This window comes from Cygnus olor, chromosome 8, assembly GCF_009769625.2.
Source record: "Cygnus olor isolate bCygOlo1 chromosome 8, bCygOlo1.pri.v2, whole genome shotgun sequence".
In the NCBI taxonomy this organism is placed as follows: Eukaryota; Metazoa; Chordata; class Aves; order Anseriformes; family Anatidae; genus Cygnus; species Cygnus olor.
Window position 1 is genome coordinate 1,848,218 of NC_049176.1, and position 22,845 is coordinate 1,871,062.

Below are 22,845 nucleotides of genomic sequence, written 5' to 3' on the forward strand. Positions count from 1 at the left end.
AAGGCTGTGCAGATCTGTGGATATTTCCTTTAGATCAATTGCTGTCACTCTGTGGACTGCAGCTTAGGAACCACTGCTCTAACACAAGGAATCTGAAAAATACAAAACAAACTAATACAGGATATAAAGCGATAGCTCAGGAAAGAGTAAATATAATTCTGTGAAATGATATATAAACACTGTTCAATGGGAATAGTTTTAAAGTGGCAGAAATAACATTTGTCTTATTGCTAATCAAGAATAATACATGTAAACTATGTATCTTTATAGAGGTGTTACATGTTAGGTTTAGGGCAGAAGCTTGCCCTGGATCCCCTGGAAGAGCTGTGCCAGCAGGAGCACCAAACACTGTCAGTTTGGAGAAGGACTCCTCTCGTCAGATGCTTTTCCTTTTATTTAAAAATGCAATGAGAAGCACCGGGATGTATTTTTTCTGCTGTGTGTTCTTATTGAATACAAAGGCTTTATCTTTAAGGCCAGAGAAGTCCTGAGGGAATATCCCAGTAAGTTTATATTTCTTCTTTTCCCTGTTGGGCGTGGTTAGATCCCTCGCCTGGGTGCACTGGTTGTCTAAGCCTGCGTGACTTCTGATGATCTTCTTTTACCTATCTGTGACAAAAGCAATGCTGGCAGTCTTGCAAGGTGGTGAGTAGCCACTAAATGCATGTTCAGTAGCTGAAACTACATGGTATTTTCTTTTTAAGCTGTTGGACTATGTTAATCACTAAAAAACATGCATAAACGAGGAAAATCTGGTTATGTTTGTTGCAATCGTGTTGTGGTAAATGTTAAGGTTACAAATTATGGTTCATGTGTACAAAGCTTTGGTTTCAGATAGAAAAACTCAGGTATTCAGCATGAGGTTAAGTTTCTAGGGTGAAGTTGGAGATGAATCACAGCTGGATTTTGGCTTTTGGCTTTAACGTCTACTAATCTTTTTCTAGCAGCTGACAGAAAGATCATATTGAACTAGATAAACTGTACAAAATTCCTGCTGTTTTAACCTGAAATCATATGATAGAAAGGTTGAGAGTTGGAAATGAAAAATGTAATGGAAAACGTTCCTCATGAAGTGTTGGAGGCAACCTGCAGCAGAAGCCCAGCAGGACACAGGTGAGAGTCAGGCCAGGCTCGCCTGGAGCTCTCTGACTGTGGAAAAAAACTGTTTTGGCCTGTCTGGGTTTGGCTGCTTGTGTCCTTTAGAACTGAAAAGGGAGGGAAGAAGGGAAATGGAAATAGAAACTGGGGAGATGGGGCCCTGGACATGGCAAGACAGAGAGCTGACAGCAGTGGGGACTCAGGAAAGCATCAGTGATGGGGTTAGAAAGGCTGCAGAAGACAAAGGTCTGTGTGGGAGATGGCTGTTCCTGTGCTGAGGAAAGCAGGACAGCCCATAGGCCAGCAGTGTGGGCTCAGATCTGTGCTACGATTTCAAGTGGCAGTCCCTCACCAAAGGGGAAGGGCTGTCAGGGAATCTGCACTGGCCTGCTCCGCACGGTCAGAGCCATTCTACTCCCCAGGAAAAAAGGAAATTAATAGTGTGAGAGAAAAATGCACGTGTGTGGTAGGCTCACCTATTTCCCTGTCTTTGCTGAAGCAGGTGATTGAAATGAGTATGGCTTTCATTTGCTAGTGAGATCTATAAAGTTTTTAAACATCTGGTACATAGTGTAATAACTCCTTAAATTGCTGAGACACTCATGGTATAAGGCAATGCTGCAAACTATGTAAACAGGCTTGTCACTAAAGTCAAATGTAGGACATTCGTGTGGTTTTCTTACTTTTCTACTCTTTCCTGTGAGAAATAGTATTCTACTTAAGATCGGTGATTGGGGGTGTTTATTCTGCATTTTAAGCAGGTTCTTACATTGACATTCTTTTCTATGTTACATCAGTACAGGAGAAAAAGCTTTGAAAAAGATGGAGGGTATCAACTATCCAAATTAGTACATTAAGTTCTGGATGGGTGGATGACTTGATGGATACAAACCTGGTTGGGTGATGGGTCTTGGAGGGTTGTGCTTGATGGGTTGCACTCTGCCTGTCACATGTGAGAAGCAGGGGTCTGTCCTAGGACCTGGCCTGTTTGACATCCCTATCAGTGGATGGACCTGGTGGAGTGCATCCTTATCAAGTTAACAGGTGTCACCAATCTAGGGGAGGGATGCCAATTGATGTGCTTGAGGGCTGGGCTGCTTCAGAGAGATGTAGCCAGGATAGAGAAGGGGGCTGCCAGAGACCTCATGAAATTTGGTAAGGACAAATGCCAAGCCCTGTCCTGAGGAAGGGGGAATCCCTGGGGTTCTCCTGGACTGGCTGTAAGAGTCTCTGTGAAAAAGTGCCTAGGGTCTGGCAAACAGCATGCTGAATGTGAGACAGCAATGTGCCCCAGCAGTAGCTAAGGTATCATTAATGATGTCCTTAGGTGGAGTGAGTTCAGTGGAGGGTCACCCAGACGATCAGGGGCTGGACAGATTGGGCTCCCATGGTTCCTTCCAACCTGAATTATCCAAGGAGCTTATGAAGCAGAGCGGGGGGGGGGGGGGGAATTCAGAGATGGATACCCTCCTAATGCTGAGACTGTAACATTTAGCTTTCAGATTTTCTATGAACTCCCTAGACCAGGAAGTTGTTTGCCCAGTGCAATCTTTTTAGATTATATTTAACCATTTGTATTTGTTCTGGTGGGCTAATTCCTCAAAATAACACTGTGGGATTTTTTAGGAGGTTTTATTTGGGAGAACCCAGTCCTACTTGCTTCTAGTACTGGAGAGATTTGTAGCTTCAGATGGGGATTTCAAAGGTTAGTTCCTTTCTCATTGTTTGTTTTCTAGGGTTTATGTGTATATATTGTTTTTAAATGAAAGATTGATTTGGCCCATTTATTTTTGAAAAATTGTTTATCTAAGCTGGGATTTATCTTAAACACGATGCAGCTGCACTGAAATATTGGACTTCCAAGAATATGCTGTGAAATGCCAGGGCATGCTTTTTGTATGGGAAGAAACAAACAAAACTGAGAAGATGGCTGTAAAATTCAGTTGCAGGTGCCATCTGAGCTCCATGAATGAGCAAAAGCAAGTCTTTTCTGAGGTGTGGGCATGCGTTGTGTGTTGTGCTGGAGTTTGTGATTTGGGCTGATGTGTTTGCCTCATGTTTCTAGCCGGTAAAGCAGCTCACACAGCTGGTTACCATGTCCCTGACGTCCTGACCCAGGGATGTGTCTAATCAGCAACTGCATCCGTCTATGCCTGCAGAGAGGAGGCAGGTCAGGAGAGGATAGTGTTGGCTCCCCCTTGTCAGGAGGCTGCTACAGGACGGTAGGCCCAGGGGGCCACAACAGCTGCTCTGAGGTGACCCAAGCTACTGAGGGAGGCGGGGGTCCCAGTGGGGGCCAGAGCCCCATGCTTTGGGATTATGAGGATGTAGGAGGGTGTGTGTGGAGACACCAGGTGCTGGGGCTTAGCATTTTATTTAGATGAACCGACATTTTTGAGCATGACCGGCTTATTATTTTCTCTCAGAATGCCCAAAGTGGAAGAAGAATCGGGTAGGCGTAGTAGGGGAGGGAAGCCCCAGCACGGGCAGCGGGCGTGGAGGCAGGCCGCTAACACCAAGAACCTGACGGGGCCGTTGCCGCCGGGCTGCCCGCCAGCCGAAAGCAGGGACTCAGACAAAACCTTCCCCGGGCTCCGCTAGGGGCTGCTCGTGGACCGTGCCGGGCCCTGCCCGGGCGGGGCGGCGGCAGCAGCTCCCCGCGCAGAGCCCCGGGACCGGGCCGCGCCGGGCCCCATTGCCGGCTCCTCACGCGGGGCTCCGCTGATCCCCCGCCAGCGAGTGTCATGCGGGCGTAATTACACTCCCTCCCCTTCACCCCGGGGTATTTTATTTATTTATCTATTTATTTTTTTTTTCTCAAATATGTTAATATGATAGTTTAAACTTGCAGTCCAAACCTGCTTGCTTATTGGAAGGGCTTGACTGTAACTCAGCCATAATCTAACGTTAACGTGTTTACAGGGGATAACTCAGGTGTCTTCCCTTCTTAAGGCAGTGTTGGTGAGGTTTTTATCGTGAATGTACATTAAGAAAGTGTTGTGATTCCTGTTTCCTTTCTCGTCCTCTAAGATTGTTGGCTTCTTTTTGCTTGTTTCCTGTAAATACGGACTTGAAAAGTTATTTCAACCATGAAATCTTCTAAAATGCCCTAAAATATCTTTAGCAATGCGACCGTTCAAATCGTTGATCCATGACAGACAGTAGGCTTTGATTCAGACATTTGTGAGATAATATGTCATTGAGTGATGCCATCTTTGTTTTCACAAGGTTAATATCCCACTGCTGATAGTTAATGAGTTGACACCAGAGAGATAGAGAAGATCAGAAAAAGCAAAAGGCAAGGCTATACAGATTTTTAGTGTAATATTATAAGAAAATCGGGTGTCACGCAAAAATGCCACTTCGTATTTCATGAAGGTGAAGTCATGGTAATTACAATGTTTTGATAAATGTTTCATCAACATATTTGGTGTCACTGTAGTTTCTTCTGTTTCTCCTCAGGTCTTTCTTTTCCACAAACTTTTACAATAGTTGCAGTGGGAAGAGCACACTCCAAGATTTTTATTTTTATTTTTAATTTTTTTTTTTGGGAGGGGAAAATGAATTAGTTTACTTGTCCTGGTTTTGTTTTAGTTCTGAGTAGGCTTAAGGAATGTTAGTAACAGGGCTGGAAGCATGTTGGTAACTGTGCAATAATTGTGCACTCTGTTGTCAAAAAGCCTTAACAAACCCTTAAGTGAGTCTAATTAAAACAGGCTTTGATAATAGCAATAATAAAGGATTACTTTAATTTATACTGTAATGAAAGGATCTTGCCATTAAATAATACAGGAAACAGTGGAACTACTTTTTTCAGAGCAGACAGAAATTGCATGCTGTGTTTTTACGATCATAGTTAAGTCCAAGTGATTACCTTCCACGCAAATAGCAAGAACTTCAGAAATGAAGTAGTCCGTCCTTCTTGTGAGGAAGAAAAGGTGGTGGTCCAATTATCCTTATCTGTTTCTAGTGTGTCTTTCTTCTGTAAACCTTGCACATGTGCACCAAAACCAACCATTTTAATGCAGATTGTGCCTGACAGGTTTTGTGTTGTCTGACACCAAGCTTTGGGCTGGAAACATTACAGATTTTAAATATTTTTTTTTTCTTTTTTTCCCCTTGGAATTTCTTTTGCTGTACTTTGTTTCTTGGCATCTTGTACATTAGTCAGGATTGTTTCAGAGACATGAAATGACAGCTTCTTTTTCAGAGCATGATGCTAGATACCAATAGGATTGCCCTTCTCAAGAAAACAGGTTGCCAGCCTGTGAAGGATCGTGTGGTACGATAGACATGTCAGGACATATGGCTTTAAACTGCAGGTTAATCACTAGGGAGCCTCATGTCAGTTCTCCACTTTTCTGCTGCAGACTCTATTTTTTTTTTATAATTTACTGAATTTTGTATTTCTTTTCCTGGGACACTGGATAAGGTTTGAGTTGTATTTTTGAGAGGGGAAACTGGAAAAAAACACACCCTAAGCAACATACCCATTTATTTCATAAGGTAAATTAGAGCCTTGAAGTCAAGTTTCATTTCATTTTCTGATCTTCTAGTGTTCCAATGAATGAACATATGAAGTGACTGGAATATGACATTCACACATTGTAATAATCTGTTTAAATGATAGCTGGTAGAAGGGTTAAAAAACAATATGTTTAAGTATTGAGAAACAAGAATAATAAAGAATCAGCAACCTCAGAACAGAATATAACAGGTTGCTACTTCTGGGCCTTATGTTGCTTCTGTGTATTATAAAGAAAACACCATAATAATAATAAAATGAAGGATAAGCAACTAAACTGTGGATTCAGGGTTCACTTTTCAGTTCTACCTAACTCTTCGTAACTTTACAATGAAAGATTCAGAAATTGAAGCCAATTACCATAATATGTGGTGGTTTGGTGGGAGCATGTTCTACATCAGACAGTTAAAAGGTTTATTGCTATTAGGAGCTTGTTAATGCCCTTGATAATGTCTCTAGTTGCTTTGTAATGTCTCTTGTTGAAGTATAGAATTCTTTTATCTTCTTATTACATTATGCAGAAACTTGAATTGAAACGATATTTGCAGGAACATTTAAAGTAGTGCATCAATCAGTTTCAAAGAAGAGAAAATGTTCTCAGAATAGCTTATAAAAGATAACTGTCAGTTTTATTTTGGATGAACAAAGAAACCAACGTAAAAAGCATTTTATTGTAAAAGCACACTGTGCAATTCAATAAATATTCCATATAATATAAAGGAAAAGAAAGTTCATAATTATCTGATGACTTGAATGTAATTTAAGTAATACTTTCAGAATATAGCAAGCAGTGAAGCACCTTCATTCCCATGTATTCCTTCTCCCAGATCAAGTCCTCAGTAGGAGATAACTTAAATCATCTTGTTAATGATTTGAATGGATAAGGTATGGTTATAATTTAACATTATCTTCCAGAAATGTAAAAGTCTTCACAAACCACCTCACTGCATTAGGAAAACAGCAGCAGCAGTCTTCTCACTCTTCCCCCCCCCCCCCCCCCCAAACATGATTTCTTGTTATTTATTTTCCTTCTAGCCTTTCTTACCTGCTTTAGCACAAGGTTATTTGAGTATTTATACATTTGGATTATAAACCTTCTATATGACTTGGTTATAAAAGACTTTCACGTGGTGTTATTATCCAGGAAAACAGTTGCAAATAGTATGCTCCCTGAACCTGTAGTATCTTGCTAGACCACACAAAATATGGCATGTTTCAAATTCTCTTGTAGCCTGTAAACCAGAAGCAGCTCTCCCCCTGCTTTATTTCATAAAAAAAGTAAAAAGGTGGTAAAAAAAAAAAAGAAAATGCTGAAGATGACATACAGAGTTGTAAATACTCTGCTCGTACAGCAAACACTTTCCAGATAAATTTGTGTTTTCTCTCTTTGGATCTGTAGTCTTCTCAGAATCCACTGTGCCCCTGCACTTCAACACAGCATAAGATTTCTAGTGTAATAATTCAGTGGTTATTTCTGGAGGGTTTAGTAAAGCAAAGAAGTAACTGATTGTAAATACACTGATTAATTTTTTTAGTAACTACATTTTGTGCACCTATGATTTGTAACTTCTTTTTGTTACTATTATGAAAGGGTATACAGCTTACACCTGCATTATTAAAGTGTTTATTTTTCATTTCTAAAACTTTGTAAAGAGCATTATTTTATTATTATCATTATCACTTTGTTCATGCTCTGTTCTCACTTCACAGCTTCAAACTAGGAACATTTTAAAACTTGCAGGTGTTCTTAAAAATTACACGCTATTGAGAAAGCTTATGGCTTTTAAGCACTTACACTAGTGGCTCCAGTGAAACCTGCTGTAATTGATCGATCAGTTGCACGTTCACAGCTTGTTTAAGCTGAAATTCTATTTCCACGATACATTTTTCTGCAAAGGACTTCCTGCAAAATCCCTTCTGGAGCTGGTTTCCTTTATTCCCGTGGGACATGCTGCAGTGCCAGAGGAAGGAGCACTGTGCCTGTCCCTGCACGATCCCCACCTCTTCCCTTTCGTTCCCTGATGCTGCCTTCCAAGCCTTTCTTGGCCCGGCTGTCATTACAGCACCCCAAAAAGAGCGTGTGTTTAATAACACTTCCGACAACTTCTGGAAAGGAGCTCCGAGTTATTGAACCCGTGAGAAGGCAATAATCGACAGTGAACAAGTTGGTGGGCTGTACACATCTGTGTACTCTGCCTTGGAAAATAAAGGCTGTTGCCGTAGCAACTGCCACAAGCTGGGCCCGTGCGTTAGTTATGGTGAGACTGGGGCGTTGAGAGCAGGCCCCGGCCCCCGCCTGCGCGCTGGGACCGTGCTGTGCCCAGGGGCCAGGCCTGACCGCTGGTGCTGCGTGGCCGCAGCAGCCTTGTCTCGCCTGGGGAGCAAATAAAAAAAAAAAGTGTCAGAGTACCCCTGTAAACGAGCAGCCCAGCTGTAAAACGAACTGCGCAGAAATTGCAACCGAGCTGATGATGATCTTGGGATCTTCTTACCAGAAGGCGCTGTTGTTCCAGACTGTAATCACTTTCCTTGTTAGGAAAGTGTGTTCATTTGTCCCAGATTTACTTATCTTTTTTTTCGCCTTAGTTATTAATGGGCAGGTCATATTGGCCTGAGAGGCGATGCTGGTGGGGGAGCATGAGGAGTGATAGGGGGAACTGCAGGGCTCTTTCCAGGAGCACACACCAGAAACCCTACTACAGGAATAGAAGAATACATTAAAATCACACAGTACAAGCAGCTTATACTTTAGCATGACCCTTTAAACCACGCAGGCTGCTGTGATGCATGCTGTGAGCAGCTCGTTTGGCAGGGGTGGCGGTGGGGCTGGCTGGGTGCTGCCCCGGAGCTGGGCTTTGGGATGCTGTGCTGCCAGCAGGAGTGTGGAGCAGCCATCTCAGGAGGTGCAGGAGGGGCGAATGCATCAGTACGTGGGAAGCTGGTGGCCAGGGGTTTCTAATCCACTGTGGTTTGAACAGAAGAGACCTGCAGCTTGTAAGGAATTATACAAACACAGAGCGGCATAAAATTGTTACTGGCTGAGCTTGAATGTGTCTTGTAATACGTAAGGCTTAAATAACTCTGAAAATAAGAAAGGAGCAGGAATTTGACTTTCCTAGTTAGCAACATTTTCAGTTATATGCTGGGAGGAGTAGAGGAAGTTATGCATGGATATGGTAAACGCAATAACAAAATCATAGAATGGTTTGGGTTGGAAGGGACCTTAAAGATGATCTAATTCCTTCCCCCCCCCTGCCTTGGGCAGGGATGCCTCCCACTAGATAGATGTTGCATGCTGCAAAGAGTGAGCTGATCAATAGGAGGAAACGCCGTGGCTTGGGTGCCTATCCTGTGAGCCATGCGGAACGTCAAAATGGAGGGCCATTTCTTCTTTTATTATAACAAGAAAAATGTTATGTTATAGCAGTAGCACCTGTAACACCAAGCTGAGAAAAAAGAGACATGAGAGTCTCTTACCCAAATACCAACCGTTAAATCAAAATGGAGGGAAGTCTTAGGAAGGGAAACAGACTGAGGGGTCCTGTACTGTTTATGTTGGCTGCTGGCAATTCTCCTGCAGGTGTGACCTGGCCTCAGCAACAAACCCTCCGGCACAGGTGCTGAGCGTTGCACCACTGTTACAGAACTGGGCTCACTTAAATTGCAGGAGCGGAGAAGTGATGTTTTAGCAGAAGAATTGAGTGGGAAGAGACAAATCTTGCTGTAAAGAAAGTGGAGAGTGTATGAGTTAAAATAGATTCCTCTCTGAAATGCCCATGTAGCTTCAATAGCTCCACAGGAGTTTTAGGATTACAAATGGCAGCAAAATTTGTGCCATTCTGCATAATTGTATTCTCTACAAAGAAAGTTTCCTACGTCTTTTAGCAAGGATATTACTTTCCTTAGAATGAAAATAATTTCCTAATGACATCTTTTTGTGCCAAAGATTAAAAAGGTCTAACAAGGAGTTCTAAAAAATAATGAAGTGTTTACATTGAATCCGTTAGTTTTACAGGTAGAATAATGGCACAAAAAAAGAGAAAAGTTTGGTTGGTGAAGGGAAGGCGAAACATCTTGGTTCCTGACTTGTCACTACATTCATCCTCTCTCTTAGCTCCCACTGTTTTCACTGGCAATATACAGAGCTATATTTGTCTTTACTGAGGTTCAGTTCTGCTAAAAAAAGTCTGGTTTTATCTCTCTGCTAATGTTTGATTTCAAGCCTTGCTTAAGGTGGATCTCTGACAGATGAGGACAAACTTGGAGTGTCTTGGTTTGGCAACGGTTCAATCCCTGGTAATTTTATTAATTTAAATTTAGTCGCAGTTGACACACTCAGGAAACGCTGTCTCTTTTGCCCCATTGCAGCCTAGAAACTCTCAGCGATCGCTTGGTTGTCATAGCTGGCGAGCACGAGCCCTCCGTGCTGAGCTTACAGTTCTGCCTGCCATCTATGGACATTCCTAATTACTTTGGAGGCACTCCATTTGTAGTGCATGCATAATTAGTTAGTTATTCACATTTTATTTTAGCATCTTTTCTAGCCAGTACACTAATGAAATCCCGTCGTGACATCAGACCCTTCCTGTTGAAGTGGGCCTTCCCTTTGGGGATCCAACACCCTTTTAAATTAATGAGCCGCTTTACAGAAACTGCTTCATAATCTTATGTGCATGTCTGCAAGGAAATTTATAAATTGCCTGGCTTTTCTTAGGGTCTGATCCAAAATATGTTAAAATTAAAGGAAAATCCCCTATTAGTATTGCATGCTTTGGGTCAGGTCTTGTGTGAATTTTTGATTTCACATATTTACACTAACTCAGTAAGGGAGAAGGGCCCTTAAACCTTCACACACACGCAAGCAGAAGTCTATGTGGGAAGGAAGCTGATTAGCACTGGAGGCTCAAGGTATAGGATGGACTGTAGATAAGAGTTAGTAATAATCTATTAATAACAAACTTGGGTTTAATATGAAGACTGAGAAGAGTGTAGGAAATAAAATTGTACAGATTAGTCTCCTACAGACTTGGGCTTCTTTTAGGCATTATTTTGGTAAAACATGAAAATCGTGAACCCTAACTATTTTTATTACAGACTGTGGTAGCTTTAGCAAAACTTGAAGCAACATTTTCTCTCTATGCTCACATCCAGCACATCCTGGATTTTTTAAGTATAATTGAACCCCAAAAAATAGAAGAAAGAGAGAGAGAGAATGGAGAGAGGAAAGGTGTTGCTTAGCACAGCCTCATTCAAATGATCTGAAATTGGTATACTTGCTGGAATTTGGGAGGCATCTCGGAGCTTGCCAGGTACACAGGCAAAGGAGGGAAGGGAGTGAGTGTCCAAAATGGAGAAGTAAAGCTGTGCTGCGGTCTGTTTAAGCACGTGTACTTGATCTGACTATGCTTGAAATTCTGGTGCAGGTGCATTTGTTAAGCACATTTGGTCTTCCTTGTATGCTGATCATCATTTCAGTAAAGGGAGACTTGTTTTGTGGCAGGTAGATGCGGATAACTTCTTTGTAATATTTGTAAATGTGTTTATTTTCTTTCAACTTTAGATATGCCAATCTTCTCTCTTTGCAGCATGGTTTACTTGACAAGCACTCTTGTCCTGAAGACAGTGCTTTCCCTTTGGTGGTACTGAGAGGCCCGCAGGGTGATGTGTTTGCAGCACCTAGCTCTGCCGTATGTTTCCTTGCCTGAACTCCCCTTGCCGATTCCAACTTTGTGCAGAAAAAGAACGATACCTCAAAGCCTGGATACAGGTCTGCCTCTGTGGAGGAGTATGTGGAAGGAATAGAGGAGGGTTTGACAGTGATTACTCTGAAATAAAATTCTGTGTGTGCCATTTTCTCCTTCTCCTAGGAGAGGCAGCCCTTGTGGTGGAGACCTGGGAAAGCATCCTTGCTGCTGTAGGGCATCTATAAGGCACAACAGAGGACTGTCTTGTGGGGTCTGGCCACAAGCTCCAGTCCTAGATTTTTTTTTTTTTTTTCCTCCATGCAATTCTATCAATGCTTTGTGCACTGTCAGATTGACCACCTCATTTTTGGGCTGTTGTCTGGTAATTTTTTTGTGACTTGGATTATTTTATTTTTGCCTTTTGAAGGTCCCTCCCTGGCTTTCCATGGTGTATGAGGAAGGAGAGAGAAGTGACTCAATAATTTCTCTCTACGTGCTCTTGATTTGCCATTCCACAGCTGGGGAGGGATTTCCAGCTTTCAATATCTGTAGGTCAGGGATGATGGGGAGAACATCTGGGATTGGGACTCCTGATACCTGGAGTTCAGGGGAAGCACCCATGAGGGTGTGCATTATCCTGGTGTTATAGGCTAATTAATCATCTTCTAGTTTCCCCAGTATTACCAGAGGCTTCTTTTATATCACTGTAAATAGTATTTGTAAGACTGGTTGTCCTCCTGTCTGGAATTCAGTAGGTGGATTTCTGTGTGCAGCAAGACCAGAACACTTTGCCTCTTTGTGGCAGCATAGCCTTAAGTATAGACACTTATATGGTACAAGGGAGAAACTGCAGGAGTCTGAATGAAACATCATGTCTATTTTCAAATGGACCGTTGCCTTACTCCTGCCATTCTTATTGCTTTTTGGGAACAGCTGCCTCTCCCAGCTAATGCACACAGCTCTAAGTAAGAAGACAGGCAGCAGAAAAATTAGTAATTTTTTCCCTTTCAAGTCACAAAGAAAGAGCTCTGAGAGAGGAAAAGTGACCAGGGCTCCCAGACGCTAAGAATGAAACTAGTTAAAATTCTGCAGCTCACGCTCCTCGCAGGGGAAGAATCACATTCCTGTGTGGTTTGACTTGGTAATTCACTTGTAGAAACAATTATAACATGCAAATATTTATGAATCACTGTATATGTTGTAATCTTATTTTCAAAACAAACATTGCTTTGTACTGTGGCTCCTAAGTGTTGTGAGTCAAGAGATTTTCTATCCTTTATCCCATTTCAAGCAACAAACTGCAGGGAATAGATGCTGCTGCTCAGACGGAGGGGTTGTGCAGTGGCTACTAGAGCACCATCAGCTTCTGGCCAGTTGTCCCCATTCAACACGTCGTTTTAAAAATATTCACATTAGAGTTAAAATTGTATTTTGTTGTTATTTAATTGCTATTTAGCCAAATGTCACAGCCAAGTAGATGGTAATATTCATATTGAATTTGGCTTGTAAGCCCTAGTCTGCACTGGCTGCTCTTAAGCCTCACAAGGCCCGAGCTTTCCTGCTGGTCACCACTTGTGCTGCTTTTCCCCCGCAGCTGCGTATAGAAGGTGAGGCGTGAGAAAAGCAAGGCATCTCTGCATCACTTTGCCAACAGAGCCCAAGACAGAATTATTTGAGGAGGCGTGGAGGGCGGGAAGAAGATGGAGGGGACGGTGGAGGTTTAGGAGCTGCAGTGAGTGCCCAGTGCTGGGCCACACCTTGCTGGGGGTGGAGGGGTAGTGCTATGCATTCTTGCTGGTTTTAGGGAAGGATGAATGTGTGATCAGGTGCAAGATGAGGTGTACATAGAAGTTACCCTCCTGATCTGCAGGCATGACCTGGGAGCTGACTTTCCACCTGTATCCTCCTGTCTAGCGTGTCTTTGACTGGGGACTTTGCCAGGGCCCTGCCCATTGCCCTGCGGAGCCTTTGGCTGCCCCAGTGCCTAGTTAATTATACATAAAAAATGGAGCAGCTCCAAAAGAGGGACTGGGGGACCTGGGGCACATTACCCTGGAGAAGGTGACTGGAATCTGCATTTCCAGCTGAAGACCAAAGATCCAGCTTGGTGGCACTGAGCAGAGGAGTGTCCCTGTTCTTGGTCATATTGGAAAACCTTGTGAGGAAAAATCTGCTGGACTGATTTTGAGAGCAAGCACCTTGTGACTGCTCTGTTGGGAACTGACAGGAAATAAAGCTGCTGCCATAAAGTTATACGATGAATATTACTTTGCAAGATGGATTCCAGTGCCTTGTCTTGATTATATTTCTCCCTATAAGAGAAAAGACTGGGGCTTTTTAAAAGGGTAACCTGGCTGCAAGAAGCTGCTTTATTTCTGCAGCAGCTGGTAATGTGCCTGTATAGAAATACTAATAGCTTGTGTGAAGCCTGAGTATTTCAGGAGCTAGGTTTGTTACGAAGATTAAGACCAGGCCTGATAGACAGGTACAATGTCCTTTATCAAACTACAGCATAATAATAAGAGAGAGTAAATCAAAGTATATGAAAGAATTGGATTCTTTCATTGTGGGAAATATTTTACACATTAATCATCAACTTCTGTTTGCTGGATAGGTGTAAACATGACAGAGGTGGTTATTTCCTTCCAAATTATGTTACACAGTGATTTAAAAAAGATAATCCATCCCTGTCTGGAAAGCCACTGAAGTAGGTGCTAGCCATTTGTGAAGGGAGCTGAAGATTATTATGCATTTATTAATTTGTCTGTGTTTATAATTAAGCTCATTGCATAGAGTTTGAATAAATCAGGGAATAAATGCATTATTGTAATGTAGTTATATAATTAGCATGTGCCTCTAATATTGATATGTTATGTGTCTCTGTATTAGGTCTAAAGCTGCATGACACAGTGTATTTATTAAAATCTAGCATTTGGATATTCCTATAATGGCAGATCTTTCCTCAACTACTTGTGAGCCTGGGGGTATGTAACATCTGTTTGTCATTGTACTCTGAAGAAATACTGATAAAAGTGAAAATGCTGCTAAGAAATGTGGACCTGCAGTAATGTGGGAAGCTACAATTTCAGGGGCTAATACATTTCTGAATCTCATAAACTGACTTATTCTTTTGCTTATTTTCAAAGAGCTCCTCTATAAAGTAGCAAAGAACATATAGTCTCTGCACAGTAAGGTAGAGATAACACAAATAGCACAAAAAAAGAAAAGAAAAAAAAAGAATGAAATATCATGTAGTTAAGACAGAAGAAAATAACCTGAAGATCTGAAGAAAAAGGAAAGAATATTGTTTGATAATATGCCTACTCAGCTTGTACCCTATACTTTGCAATATTCTCAACAAATGCTGTTTGCTTAATTATAAAATCATAGGAATGAAAGGCAGGGAAGTCTGGTAATGTCTTTGGCATAACAGACTTAGATCTCTTCGCTCTGACTGTAATCCTGAGGGTATTTTGTTCAGCTGGAGTGCTTGAAGAGAGTAGCAGAGACAGAAAACTTGCCGCTTCCTTCAAAAGCTCAGAAAATGTGTGGCGTGGGTGGGGTGGAGGAGAGCTGAGCCATTCCCCGAATGTGGCAATTACTGCCTTAAATCAGTACGCAAATCATGTGTGACTGAAAGTTTTCTGTCACGTGCTGCCTGCTGTTGCAGAAGGCTCTGCACACCTGCATACAAAGAGCTTTTTGGGCTGCTGACCCTGTCGGGTGCTGCGCGCCCTTATCTCACGTTGGTGCCCGTCACTTGGCGTCTTGTAGCATTGCACCTCGCATTGGTTAGCATTTTGTCGGGGGGAGCTGTGGCAGACTGTCGGGCTTTGTAGGCTGGTTTTGGCGCTCTCATATATTTCCCCAAGCAGTCAGCCTGCTTAAGGAATAAACAAAATTTTGAATTACAGAATCCAGCCATTATGAGTAAAGATGACAAGGGGAAATAAATTGTTGAAAGTTGGAGCTTTTCAAACCTACTTTTTTATTTTTTATTTTTTATTTTTTATTTTTTTTTCCTTTTGGTCTGTGTGGAAAGTGATAAATACTACTTGTTTTTGGAAAAAATGGTCAAAATCTGCTTGACAAAAGAATTTTTTTTTTACTGAAAGATTGGGAAACTGACCACAAAGACATTGTTTTAATGGAATATATTTCTAACAATTTAGCAGTTGGGGGAAAAAAAAAAGAAACAAACAAAACAACTAAACAGTAAAGCTGTTGCTGTTTTGGGCAGTTTTGTAGCAAATAAGTAAATAGAAGAAAGCAACTACCTTCCCACATTGCAATCATCAGCATATTTCTTGGAGTATAGAAAACTCAATAGGTAGAAGTTTGGTTAAGAGTTACTGGAGGGAATAATCCACGTGCAAAGCTGAACTAGTATGTGCCTTCTGGAACATGATGGCTGTTACTGCTCACTGAGAATGTGTGGTATTGTCAAATGCTGTAGTATCCCTTTGCTTTTTCAGGTCTGTTGACTTCACAGGTGGTGCTACAAAGACAGACTCAAAAATGGTCGGTTATGTAATACCGAAAATAGAACAATCGCCTTGACATAGTCCAAAATCTTTTTCTTCAGCAATCATGTACTTTTTTCTTTTTTTTTTTTTTCCTTAAGCCAGACTACTGAATGATGAGAGCTGGGTTTGTGCTTCATCATTGTCTCTCACAGGAGCAGGGAAGCACAATGCGTTTTATTTCATGTTATTAGCTGGGCTATTGCTGGGCTGCTTTGTGATTGCAGGTCTTTTCCTCTTGCTTCATCGTTTTCTGTCATAATGGAAAAAGCACAGTGGTGATGAAGGGAGCAACCAGCCATCAGGATAGGATGTAAAGGCAGTAAATTACTGTTGGGCAAGAAGATCTGTAAAGATCTCTTGCTCACCTTTGCAGATATCTCTATTATCCTACTGCTGCTTCAAGGTGATGTGAGAAGGGAATAACATTTTAAACAGAAAGAACTATTCGCTCTTGCAGCATATCATTGCACGTGTATGCACGAGTTTGAATAACTCTGTCTTCTCAGCAGTACTCAGTGCCATGTCTTGCAAGCTCTTATGTACGTGTGCAGGAGTCCTGGAGCAGGCCGAGCCTGCTGTGAGGGACAGAGGCTTCCAAGAACTGCTGTGGTGGTCCATGTGCTGGCAAAGGGATGGCATGAAGTAGGCTTAGTTTGAAAATGCAAGTTCCTAGCAATATAGAAAGTCTTTAAATCAGTAGTGTAATAATAATTAAAATGGGCAGGTTCAGCTGCTTTGTATGTATGAGATGTGAGTACATTAGACGGACTGAACTGTAAGCAGGTAAATTCCTCCTATCAGTACTTGCTCTTCATTATGACAGTTTGCAGTGTTTTCTAACGACTACTGGGCTTGTATTCTGCATTCAAAAACAAGGGCAAAAGTAGGGATAATTCAAATCTTCACAAGGCTGCTGATTTATCAAAACTGCCTTAACATCGCTTAAGATCAGGATAGCATTTAAGCAAGTGCTTCTTTTGAACTTGTTCATAATCTGAACAGAGGTGATTCGCTGAAATGGACAAAGGCAGTGCAGAACTGGCCAGAAAGACGTCTGTGCAGTCATTTGTTCTTTGTATTTTTCTAGTTTAAAATACTTAGTGGCTAAAACTTAGAAAAGTTTCATGGTTAAAATAGCCAATGTTCATCTTTTCAGGAGTTAGTCTGCCTGAGTGTATCACTGCTTAAAAAACAATTTTGACATGACCTTGCAGAAGGGAAATAACAGACTTAAAATTATGGTGTTTTGTAGCTGCAATTAAATAATAGTCCCTGGCCTGTGCTGTTATTTGTCCAGAGGTGGGCATAACGAGTCAGTATGGAGGAGAAATCCCAATAGCAAAGAAATAAAAAAAAAAAAATTCTGGTCCAAAGGTACGTGTCCTTAAAAAAAAAAATAAATCCAAATGGAGTTCTTAAAACAATTGGTTCTGAACTGATGAAGGGTAAAATTGAGCCTTCATGCTTATTTTTCTTGGCAGTAATTGTCACAGTAGCTATAAATTAAAATGAAGTATTGGTAACTACACGGTTTTTTAAAACCCCGTACTGGGATAAAACACCTTTTGTTTGCATGGGAGTGCAATTATGTTGTATGTACCTGGATATATTGACCTGTAGCACCATCAGTAAGGGTGACGTTCTGTTGACTTTTGGCAGCCTTCAGGGACAAAATGCAGGGATGGAAAAGTATGTAAAGAGGAAAGGCTCAGTGTAGACTTCAGTGACAAACCATTGACTCAAGGCAAGAGAGAGGAAGGTCAATCCCTCTGACAGGGCTTCAAAAAAAATAATACTCAAGGGCAACATCACATTGTATTATTGTTGTGTGATGTGTAATGTGACAATTAAAAGATGAGCTGTTTGAAGACTGAGCAGCCAAGAAAAATCAAATCGCGAAAGAAAGAAATGATCCAGAACAGCAAAATGTGATGAGCCATGATACAAAAGTGTTCATTGTTTCTTTGGCATCTTGAAAATGCCAATTCTGAAACAGGAGCAAATTTTAAATGAACACCAAGAGCAAGAACTGCCAATCCAAAAGCATGTTATTAGAACTTTTTGCTGGCAGCACAAAATATAGCATTGTGTAAGCTTTTAAAGAAAATAGCACTACACTGGATCATAGGCTAAACTAATATTGTATTGTATCCTCTGGTGATAACCTCTTTTGTGCTTGAATTTTGAAACTCCTGCAAGTAGCTTCTCAAGGTAACATTTTGTCCTCTGAACTGCTGAAATAAATGGCCATCCCATCCAAACAAAATATTATTTAATCATTCCCTATTTTTTGCATTAATGCCCTGAAGAATGCCAGAAGAAACTTTCATATTATTTCCATGTTTCTCTCTTCTCAGTAGACGTGTTTAAGAAAAAACTGGCTGTTGCAGCCAACCCCCAGCCTAATCACTCTGTGTGTATGGATGGGCAGCCTTTAGGAAGATTTTTAATTTTTGTAGTTTATACCTTATTCCTGCACTGGCTAGAGCATCTGCTAGGGGAGGTTATGGATTTCCTCATTAAACCAGTCCATAAGCTCAATATTTCTGCATATCCTAATTGTTATTAACATCTGACCGGTGACTTTGTTGTAAAATGACATACTGTGTATAATTTCCCTCCCTTCTTTTAAATAGCAACATTTCTATTTGTACATATTGTGGAAACTTGGACGCAATTATTTATGAGGTTGGGATTGGGTTGAAGAAGGAAGTAGGACACTCATGTTTTAGGAATGTTGAAAAGCCAAATTGTGATTTGGACCTTATAGTGAAAGTGCCTTCTTATCTGTAGGTAGACCATAACTTGTACAGAGGATGGAGCGTTATCCATCAGATTTGCAACAACAGATTCATTGACTAGGGTGCCAGAAACACAAAGAAGAAATATGTCTGAAAGGGTGGCTGAGCGTGCTTTAAAAAATGAATCACTTACACTTGAGAGGTATAAGCCCTGTTTGAGTATGGCTTCCTTCTGAAAAGTGGGTGTTGTCTTCCAACAGCCTTCTAACAGATGACCAGAATATAATAATCATTCAATGCTATTTTATACAATGCTCACCTGCTTTATTTTTTATTTTTTATTTTTTATTTTTATCTACAAGTCATCTGCCAGTGGACTATTCTGTTACTGACTTGGAGGAGGGATGCTTTCCATGCCTGTGCACCACTCGTGCAACTTTCTTGTGACCATGCTTTAAGAAGTGCCAGGATTTGAGTCCTAATTCTGTAGACAGCATTTCAGTCACATATGTGCTTTTCTTACTGTCATTCATGAGCTCTTTTGTGCTAGCTGTTAAGCCCTTCATACACGTGGTTACAGTTTACAGAATTTTGATGCTTAGCTTATATATAAATATACATATATATATATATTTGTAAAAAAACAAATATATTCCTAAATTAAAAAAGAAAGAAGAGAGGAAAGAGACTAGGCCAGTGACAAGCTGGGAAAATAGGAAGCATAATGGTCTTGTAACTCTAAAGCCTTTTTTTGCTTCCAAATGGAAATCCCCTTCCTAATGAACACAATAAGCCCCGCGGAGCTCCTGTTTTGGGGCGAGCACGCCGTGCTGCTCGCTGGGACCGTGCCATGGCGCAGGTGCGATGGCTGGCGCTGGCACGGGGGCTGTGCCGCTGGTCCCACTGGAGAGCCTGAGGCCAGCCCAGCCCACCCCGCTTCCGACCTCTGCGCCTGGCGCTTCTCCCCTGGCATCTCTGCGTAGACATGCTCAATTGGGCAATAAAAAGGGTGGTGAGGGAGCATCTGGGAGGGATGCTGAGTGCCTGGCATGTTTCCTTTTGGGATGTGCCTGTGTGCCTATGAGCACAGCGTTTTGAGGAAGCAAAGAAAACTCATACTGATGTTTCTCTCCTTAATATATAAAGAGCTGGGTTATAAACACAACTCAAAGTTGTAGTGGCCTGGCAAAGAAGCCTAATGGAGATAGAAACCACCCACGCAGCTCTAATTTTTTTTTTCCTGATTGGCACTACCCAGGTACTGTAATGTCTGGCAGAGCTAATCTTTTTGTATAGCTGACCAATGGAAATATGTGTCACCGTAAGCCATTTAGACCCAAATGAGAAAACAAAACAAAACACCACCCTTTTGAGTTAAAATCATTCTTCAAAGTAGAGCGTTAAGAATTACGTATAGCCTCAAGCCAGTCTTGCTGCTTTCTCAGGCTCGGAGAGCACAGGCTGGGGCAGTTTGCCTGGCACAGTAATGGAAAATGATGTTGTGAGTGTTTGGAGCATCTGTTTCCAGCAGAAGGAGGACATAATTCTGACAGCATAGGGTTTTGCTACCTCCATAAATACTTATGTTTATTCTGAGGGTGAGAGTTAAGGAAGTAAGTGATATTCTCCTCCTCTCTCCCCCAGCCCTGTGCCCCTCCCTCCCTCCCCCCCAAAGAAAAAAAAAAGATGAGGCTGTTTGAAGGAGCAGGGGCTTTAGGTGTGACAGTTCAGTATGCTGGGAACACCGTGGATTGATTTGATAAATGTTAATTCTTCCTCTCAAAGCCTGAAGGTTGTACACAAGGGCATAAGAATATATTGACTGGCTGGGAATGAATGAGGGGTTTATGGAGTTTGAGGTGCTTTGTGACACATGTCATTCCTGGAAAAATGAGCCATCCAAAGAAACGGTTTGCCTGCCCTGATGTGCCAAGGAACTTTATATATTGGCAACAGTGATGGAGTGTGAGTACAGCAAAAGCTAAGCATTGCAAAAGACTTGAATTTTCATGAGACATAAGCAAAAGATAGCCAGCACTTTAAGCAGAAATGCAGGCCGCGGAAACTCTGCTCATTTAGTGAGCCTAAGAAGAATGCTAGGGTATGTATGGTAACACACGTGTACCAATAGACAAATCAAGAATGGTTAAAACCCACTCAAATACTTAACAGACCAAAAAGAAAGCTAAGGAAGATATGAAAGCTTGCTACTAGTAGTTTGCTGTCAAAAGCTGCTTGGATTATGTTCTAAGGATGGGATCTTCTAATGCCCATTGGAGGGATTTAACTTTGCTCCAGTCCCAACTGGTTATTAATTTCTTTTTTTTTTTTTTTTCCTTTTTAAATCCCACCCTATCTATATTTGAGGAGGTGCTGGTTGAAGTCAGCACAAAAACTTTTGGAAACAATAATACTGGATGAATTTGTGTGTAGGAAGTGGTGTATTTGTGGAAAAAATGCAGGAATCTGAGGAACAGTGCAACTCTTCTTGGTACTAATGTGTGAACCACTTGCTGTGTATAAGCTTTCCTGTACATAGAATTTTTTTTACCAGGTAGCCTGAGGAGTTTGGAGCAGAGGCACTGTGCAATGTTTAACAGAGAAGCATTGACACAGCTTCTGATCTCCCAGGGAACTGTCATCACAGATCACAAGGAGTGGTCTTCTGTGCACATCTCACCTTGCTTCCTTCACAAACTTTTAACAGAGATGGTTTTCAAAAACAGAGCTTTTTATTATAACATGCTTATCATTTTCCACTAGAAAGATTAGAATTTCGTCTGCTGGGACCCTTATCTTTTAGACAGGGGCTTTCAAAACTAAACTTTTATTTCTGCTATCCACAGATTTGAGAACCGTTTCCACATGATGACGACTTGGGTTGCCATCTCCTTGTGTTACAAAACTTTCCCATCTCCTCAGCACTTTAATCATTTAAGGGTAAAGAAGTTTTTGCTAGCCTCTACCAGCTATGCAATGAGTTATCCTTGATACGTTTAGACTGTCTTTGATCTCATTCCCTGGAACTGGTCTTTCTTTCCTGGTCAGGAGTAGATTAACATCTGCTTAAGCTTAGCCAGAACTGAAAGGTGGCCAATGGCTCTCTGTTTGGGCAGCTTTTAAAATATCTGCTTGCAAAGCCAAATCTGCTGAAATATCTTATTCTGATGTACAGAAAGAAGATTGATATTCTTACATTCATCCTGGGCCGAGCCTATGTCTAACTCCAAAAATTAGCAGCTTGGTTTGTTATAGCACTAAATTAGCCCATATAAAAGTAAAGCCAACTCACCAGCATTTGAGCACATAAAGATTTTGAACATGGATGGGAGATAAGCTGTAAATTTGTGCATACCTGAGGAGTGGATGAGTTTCCTTCTGTGGAGACTGCTCTTTTTGGGGATTGCTGCTGATGTTTGACAGTGCTGTCTGAGGAGGTGAGGGGTTCTTGTGAGGGTGGCAGATCCATTCCCTGAGCAACAGGCAAAGCAAGTCACCTGGGAGAGCAGCTTTTTTTTCTCAAATAATGGATTCCTGTAAAAGCTGACAACGTGAGAGCAGAAGTCAGAGCACCTGCAGGATCTGCGTGAAGGGCAAGATGCAGGGATGGGGGTAGGTGTGGTAGCAATGGATGTGATTTTTGCAGTTGTCTATTATTTTGTTGAGGGAACAGTATACATTCATTGAAGCAGAGAAGAACAGAGAAAGAAAATACTGCAGGTGTTAAAACATAGGAAAAGCATAAATGGAAAAAACATATAAACAAACAAACCCTAACAGCTAGCATCAGAGAACCTCCAAATTATGACTTCAGTTTTCAGCACCGTTTCATAGACCCTTTCTTAGTGCTGTTTCACTGTAAGCTATCCAGTCTCTTCATTTCCTCACAGACTGGCTGAATGCAGCAGTTACCATGATCAGTGTTCCTGATGCTCCCTTCCTTTGTGATGCTGATCTTGTAGGGTTTTTGCATCTGACTTAAACAACAGGGAATCTGATCTCTGATTTGTTCCCTGTTGAGCAAAGGCTTCTATATTTGAATCATGCTTCAACATAAAACCGATTAAAAGAAAAAAAAAAAAGTTGGGTGGTAGCATCTCTCCTGCTATAATGCATATGAAATAGAATTGGACACCAGAACAGGGTGCGCATGTCCCCTTCTGTAAAGGTACTGTAGGGCTAGTAGGATGTGGGAAACGTGGAGGCAGTCTGGGCCACAACAGATGAAAACTTGATATTAGAGGTTAAATCTCTAAATGTTTATTATCCAT

The 22,845-nt window shown here is 41.5% G+C and overlaps 1 long non-coding RNA gene across 1 annotated transcript; it reads left to right on the forward strand.

Moving 5' to 3' along the window:
* The first annotated feature begins 2,225 nt into the window (after positions 1-2,225).
* LOC121074115 lies at positions 2,226-14,330 on the forward strand. The gene is made up of 3 exons (XR_005822138.1): positions 2,226-2,253; positions 2,725-2,803; positions 12,902-14,330. It is a non-coding gene; the product is annotated as an uncharacterized LOC121074115 (long non-coding RNA).
* The last annotated feature ends 8,515 nt before the right edge of the window (positions 14,331-22,845 follow it).